Source organism: Bombus vosnesenskii, unplaced genomic scaffold, assembly GCF_011952255.1.
Source record: "Bombus vosnesenskii isolate JDL3184/JDL3185 unplaced genomic scaffold, Bvos_JDL3184-5_v1.1 scf7180000013640, whole genome shotgun sequence".
NCBI lineage: Eukaryota > Metazoa > Arthropoda > Insecta > Hymenoptera > Apidae > Bombus > Bombus vosnesenskii.
This window is the reverse complement of record NW_022883163.1, coordinates 15,282-22,718: the sequence shown is the minus strand read 5'-3', so window position 1 is coordinate 22,718 and position 7,437 is coordinate 15,282. Positions and strand designations below refer to the sequence as shown.

Sequence of the window (7,437 nt, the reverse complement as noted above, 5' to 3'; positions counted from 1 at the left end):
TATTGACCTTTATGTCCCAATTCATGCAAAATACATCGTGTCATAAGTAGATCCTATTTTTGAGAAACAATTTTATTTCGACCAGGTATCAGCTTTCTGTTTTTAGATTACTATATTATTATCCTTGCACTATTATCCTAACGTTTAAAGTGAAACGTAAACCACGATAAATTTCTTTTACGTCAATACTGTTTCGCCGGGAGGAACAAAAATTGTGAGAATTTTCGTAGGTCGTTTTATGACACGCACGTTCAGAGACAAGATGTTAACTTTCAAGCCACGATCTTGCCATTCAGAATGATCTCTTTCAACAATAGAATAGTTATCTGCAATATCATTTTGAGATATTCAAAGTTAGTTAGAATTTCTTTTCGTTTATAGAATCGCGATATTTACGAGTATGCTATAAAACCGATGCTACACAAACTTCATTTTTAATATAGAATAAAATGACACCGAAAAGAACGATTATTTTATTTCCATTAAAAGCGGACAATGCTTTAAAAAAGTGATATTGGACGCTCTTTTTCCAAATATCGGGTTTCCCCATTACATTATAATGTTACAACAATGAAAGTAATTACGTATGGTTACTCTAATTAATATTCCGTCACGCCTTAAAACAGAATAACTTTTTTAAAATTACGGTAACGACATAGTTTCACTGTCGATATAACTATTATGTACTTGAACTGGGGTGATCGCTCAAGTAACTGGCGTTTCCCCGAGCTGTCTCCACCCATTCTCGTCTGGTTAGTTTGTGTTCTAGCCCGTTACGTCCTTCCCTTTCATCGGCCAAAAAAAGAACTACTACTACTACTACTACTACTACAAATACTAAAAGCGAGCATAGTGACAAAGTAGTAACAAGTATGACTTCCCATGCCCTGGATGATCCAGAGGTTGAGGAGTCATTGATAGTTGTCCTCTTCTATGGCAGTTTGCCGGGTCTCTTCGGCTCATAGCCTCTTCTTCCTTCGGGCGCAATGCCCGCTGAAACTTACATCTAAGCTCGAGACTTTCTAAATAGCAAACCAAAAAATAAAGTACAAAGGTGAAATAAAAAGATAAATCGCGGAAGCTGATCCAAGTACTCATGGATGAACAACGATCATATAGCGATCGCTGTCTGTTCGCACGTGCATGCTCGAGCAATATTAACGTTCGTTTCGAAAACCACTCGCGATCACGATCACGAAATTCGAAAAATCGACGGGCAAAGGCAGAGACGATGACATGTTTCATTCGCGCCAGTTCTACCGACGATTATTCGAATGAAATTCTCTGAAATAGATTGGTCACTCGAAAACGCGTCTACCCGACCACAGGTCCACCTCCACGGATTAAACTTGAAAATCCTGATCTGAGAAGATGATTAGTTTGTGTAATTTTTATTTAACGGACTAACGCTCTTTCATTTTGTATTTTACTACTTCGATTCTGATTAACTCTACTTTATTAATTTAATAGTAACTAAGTAACACTACTGTATTAATTTAATAAACCAGAACAAAATTTTAATATTGCAGAGAAGGTAGCGAAAAAGACTGAGACTCGATCAAATGGAATAACTGACTCTAAATATATTACTAAGAAAGAAATAATCTCAGATAATCTCTTTATCAAAGCACATAATCGAAAATGCAGAAGCAGTGTTCAAAATTATTGCTTTGATTAACTGATATTTTAAATTCTAGGAGAAGTGAAATAAACGAACGCGACTTATTCCCTTAACCTACGATTTATGTTTGAGAATGCCCGTAATATTTACGTTTGGTCCGATCATCGTACTACGGGCTATGCCCGTAATATTTACGTTTGGTTCGATCATCGCACTACGGGCTATGCCCGTAGTTGTAGGTTAAGGGGTTAATATTGTCACGATTAATTCATTGCTAAAGATCAAGTATATTCGTGTAGATATTTGCCATTTGCAAATATTCATACGGAATATTAACATGCATATTTATAAATAACGCGAATATATTCTCAAGTGTATATGTTTAACTTAATTATTAAAAAACTAATTATTATCATCGCGCTGTGCAAGAAGACCTATCTTAAACTAATAAATTTGAAAAAAAGAGCGTTACTACTCACGGGTATAAAAGATACCCGCGTTCACTATGCTCGCAAAGAATTCTACGTAATACAACCAGTCACCCGTGCCGATTCGGGTCTTTTATCCTACGGCATAATTGAGTGACCAGAAGAACAGAAATGCATGCGACTCACCGTTCGAAGCAGACAAACAGAGAACGTTACCGTGGATGCTGCGCTATCCCAGCGAATTTCATCCGGGAGACTAACATCAGACAGGAACCGTTGAAAGGCTAATAATAGAAATGCAGACTGCGAAAAATCTGTTACGAAACAAAACAGGATGAGTGATCGCTGACTATTTGAAAAGTTGGAGATAATGAAAAATGAAGGTTTATTAACTTTAGTAACTTTAGCAATAATAAAGATTGAAATTCTAATAAAATTTGATAAGTATAAAAACTGAGACTCTAATATGAATGTGTAAAATCTAAAATAATCTGTAGTATGTTAGTCATTTGTTTTATAATTCGGTATTAAGACTTTAACTCTTATTTTATTTTAACGAAAAAATAACCTCAGAAAATGCTATCCTCCTAAATTTTCAGTCAAATTGTATTTCTGCATTGATAGTGATCAAAGAAAAATATACAGAATAGACATAACTGAAAGTAAGTATGTAAAAATACTTACATACTTGGCTTTTGTGCCACTGTTAGAACACTCCTGAAGAAGATGACGAAGTTGAAGTAGTGATATGTCTATAACAAAACATAAGATATTAAAATCGGTAACACATAATAACAAACGTGAAACTTTAGCAACAATAAAGACTAAACTCTAATAAATATGTAAATTGGAACTCTAATATAAAAGTTTGAGAACAACATATTCAGTGATTTTTGATGCGTATCAGCCAGTTTTATTGTACTTTAATGTTAAGATTTTAAGACTTTATTTCAATTAAAGAGGGCATTTACAGTTTTCTAAATTATCAATCATTTTTATTGTATAATAAATTTATTGTATAAGAGAACAAACTGAAATACAATATTTAAAACTACTTACATTCTTGAGCTCCTGCAGAAGCTTTGTCCTCTTGAGAGATGCACTGACTCTAATACCGAAAAAGAATATTCAAAAGAATATGAAATAGGATCACATTACCGTGAGCGTTAAAATTATAATCGGCGAACAAGAACTCTAACGTCGCGTACAAAATTATGTGATAAAATTTTATTATTTTCGCGTGTGATTATTTAATTGGATTAAATTATTAGAGTAATAAAAGACCGACGCCGCCAATACGTTAGAATATGTTGCAAACCTGACGCAACACGATCCATGTTATCGGTACGAAATAAGACGACTAAATGACTCCTTGTACGTTAGTTTCGCCGAGTAACTTACAAAGTGTGAGGGAGGGGGGAAGGGGGACACAAGAGCCGGTGGCACAAGCAGCTACACAGTTAACGATCTAGACAAAGAAATGTATACATCAACAAAAACATTCCTATTCTACGAAGCACTTTCTTTCGAATTACGCAGCAGGTATCTTTCGGATTGCGCAGCACAATTCTTTCTCTACGTCGATATTTACAAATATCGTACAATAATTCGTAGCCCTACTGGCAACATCACAGACTCATTTGTCTAACTTATTACTTTAGTTACCTTACTTTATAATCTTAATTTCGTTAAACAAAGCAAGATTGAAACAACAGCATGGAGAAAGTGAAAAATTACTTAAAATTACTGTTCCGCAATGACACAGTATGCAGATGAAGTCTTAAGCGCTTTTTGAGTGCGTATTCGCTTTTAATACTAATATAAAAATAATAAAAGTGGAACGATATTTATTTTTAAGTCCAAAATGTAGTAAGAGAATAATTTTTTCACGGTTGAAAATTTGAAGTCCATTGATATTTTCTCTATATCATTTTTATTATCACGACGTAGTACCTGAAGTTTTGACCGATCTAATGATTTTTATTCTTAGAAATATCCTGAATGAACGGGGAATTAAGAAATGTGTAATGAAGGAAATTAATTATGGTGGAGGAATCAACGAAGAAAAGTTATTTTGCTAATTATTATACGAATGAATATTCAAAATGTCGCTCAACGACTACTAAACTATTTAATTAACACTAACCTCACCACCCCTAGTCAAATGACTGGTTTAAATATCTAATTTAAAATTGTACATTTATCGTTATATCTTTTGTTCATTTAGCTTTACGTGAATTTTTATATTCTCCGATTAATTGATTTCTCAACTTTTAAAACCAGTTATTTGACCGGGCCTGGTGAGATTAGTGTCAAAAGCCAGCCTGATATTTTCTTCAATTTCTGATCTTCGGTTGATTTTCAGTATTTTGCATTCACTTTTCACCAAAAATTAGATGTGACAAACGAAATGCAATGTAAGACCTGCTAACGTTTAGGTCATGTTGCTTCTAATTGCAACGGACTGTCGCAGCGTTAAATTCAACGATGAATTACGATCCAGATGCAAGTATTGATCCAGATTTCTGTATCGAAGAAAGCAAGGATAACACAAATCAACCTTGTTGCGTTTCGTGTAAAAGTTTTGGTCATCCTGTTCACATCAAGATTGCTCTCTCAACGCTTATTGTCAGTGTTAAAAAGGCAATGGCAAAAGAGAATGTGGAATATTAACGAAGAGCGAAACAAATAAACAACAACAAGTAACAAGAAACAAATAACTCAAAAATTACTTGCAGTAAAATTCCATCGAATAGTAAACTAGATAATTGTCCTAACCTCTGTATTCCCTTATTTCATCGCGATATATCTGATGGCTAAATATGAAAAGAGATTCCGCGAGTCGAAACGCGCCATAACTGACGCGACGATATTAGCGTATATAGCGATATTAGCGGTAGCGTTCGACTTTGTTGTCGTATTTCACCTTGTCGTTATGAACAAACAGCACACTGAGGAACGTGTAATGTAAGATATTCGCGCGTTGCGGTAAATGCATAAGCGATAATGAGCTTTGTAGAAATAATCAATTAATTAATATTCACCAAATACTAACACGCACGTGCACTTTCTGGGAACGCTTCACTATCCGCCGTAGATATTGCAGGTTCGAGCGGCCATGCGAGTAAGATTCGTTTCTTTAATTATAGCGGAGTTATTATAACACTCGCGATGACGTTATTTTGTGAAGCGGTAATACGCGTAATAAATTTACTATTAAGACGCGCACGTGTGTAGAACTGACGCCATTTACGTGATGGGTAACGTTAGGACGCATGCGCTAGCGGGTCGCGTCGAACATATGTGGTGGTTCGCCTCGTCGATGCGGCATCGTTTAAGAGTATGTACGGTCGGCTCGGTGTAAGTTCCTATTATGAAGGAATAAAGTCGGGTCGATATGATCTCCAGGGCTGAGCTGAAAGGGTTCATACAAGCCTTGGCGGGTGCAGCGCAGATGTTAAATGTTTCAGTCAAAAAATTTCAGTTGGATAAAGATAAGGATGAGGGGATTAGGGAGATAGGAAATTTGATTAAAGGCATCCTGTCTTCCTTGGAACAATGTGGAGAGCAGAAGGCTAGAAGGAAAAGACTCAAAGATCAAAGAATCGACTCACGGACAAAATCAACAATGAAATGTCAAAACGGATAAAAATCGCTAAATAATAAATGAAGTCGGTACTCAAACCAAAGGCTCCTCAAAAATCAAAATGCGGTAATTTCGAGATGAAGTAAAGAGATTAAAGTTAAGATAAAGGATCGCGTAAGAACCGAGAATACCGGCATATGCGTCAGATGCTTAACAGGTTATCAAAAGAATCGACAATCGTCCAGATCTTCCTGATGGCTTCAAGTTTATAGGAAAATAATGGCGGCTAGGAGCACCTTGGAAGGAGCTATGGGGTGCGTAAAACGAGAGCCGGCCATATATTCATTGAATTCGACAGGTCGGTGGCGGTGAACGAGGTGGCGGTCAAGTTAAGAGCCGCTCTGAGTGACAATACGGAGGTGGCTGCTCTCGTCAACAGAGCAACCTTACAGACCAGGAATATCGATCCCTTTACCAGCAAGGAGAAGGTCGACGCTTCCGATTACGCCATAGGAGCGGTACTTCAACAGCGCGTCAACGATACTTGGCAGCCCCTAGGTTTCATGACGAAATCGCTATCCCCCGCGCAACGAAAGTAGAACGCATACGATCGAGAATTACTCGCGATGTACACCGCGGTGAAACGATTCAGGCACGCTGTCGAAGGGAGAGATTTCGCGATTTATACTGATCACAAACCCCTACGCGTACGTATACGCGTATATAAACGTATACGCGTTTGATCAAAATCCCGACAAGTGTTCGCCGAGACAGTTTGGACACTTAGACTACGTAGGACAATTTACGACCGATATCCGACACATTAAAGGGGTAGACAATAACGTAGCCGATACTCTACCACGAATAGAAGCGATCGGGAAATCCGTCCATCATCAAACGTTAGCCGCAGCGCAAGAAGACGATACCGAGCTACGCGAAATCACTGAGTCCGGCTCTAGCGCGCTGCAATTGACAAAAATACGATTTCCCGATCAGGATGTCGGAATTTATTGCGATCTCACGAACGAAACCTCGCGACCGTACGTACCGGAACCGTTACGTCGCGCCGTATTTCAGTCGTTACATAGACTTTCCCATCCGGGAATACGCGCTACGCAAAAATTGGTGACAACACGTTTCGTCTGGCCGTCCATTAATAAAGATTGTCGAACTTGGGCGCGACAGTGTATACCATGTCAACGCTGCAAAGTCACCAGGCACGTATCCTAGCATGTCGGAACGTTCAAAACGTTAGAAGGCCGGTTCCAACACATACACTAGACATTATCGTCATGCCATATTCACAAGGTTATCGATATTATCCAAAGTGTATCGATCGTTTCTCGCGTTGGCCCGAAGCCACTCCCATCGTCGATATGGAAGCGCCAACCGTTGCTTCGGCCGTCCTTTCCACTTGGATAGCTCGGATGGTAGAGCGCCTACACAGACAATTAAAAGCGGCGATAAAGTGTCTCGACACGAGCAACTGGATCGACATTTTACCCATTATATTATTAAGCATTCGAACCGCGATAAAGGAGGACTTAAACACAACGGCAGCCGAAATGATTTACGGCACCGGCATACGATTGCCGGCGAAATTTTTCATAGCAACCGAGCAACAGGCCAATTCGGAGTACGCGAACCGGCTTAAAGAAGGGATGGGGAAGGTCAGGCCGCATCCGGTCACGCATCATGGCGAAAAGAAAATTTTCGTTTTCTTAGAATTAGAAACCGTATGTTTTCTTATGTCATGACGCGATAGGGGGCCCTTTCCAGCCGCCGTATGACGGAACGTTTGA

The 7,437-nt window shown here is 38.4% G+C and overlaps 1 long non-coding RNA gene across 1 annotated transcript; it reads right to left on the bottom strand.

Moving 5' to 3' along the window:
• Positions 1 to 2,344: 2,344 nt before the first annotated feature.
• LOC117238842 lies at positions 2,345 to 3,241 on the bottom strand. Its single transcript, XR_004494276.1, has 3 exons — positions 3,109 to 3,241; positions 2,734 to 2,801; positions 2,345 to 2,363 (listed from the first exon to the last, which is right to left on the bottom strand). It is a non-coding gene; the product is annotated as an uncharacterized LOC117238842 (long non-coding RNA).
• Between the last annotated feature and the right edge of the window lie 4,196 nt (positions 3,242 to 7,437).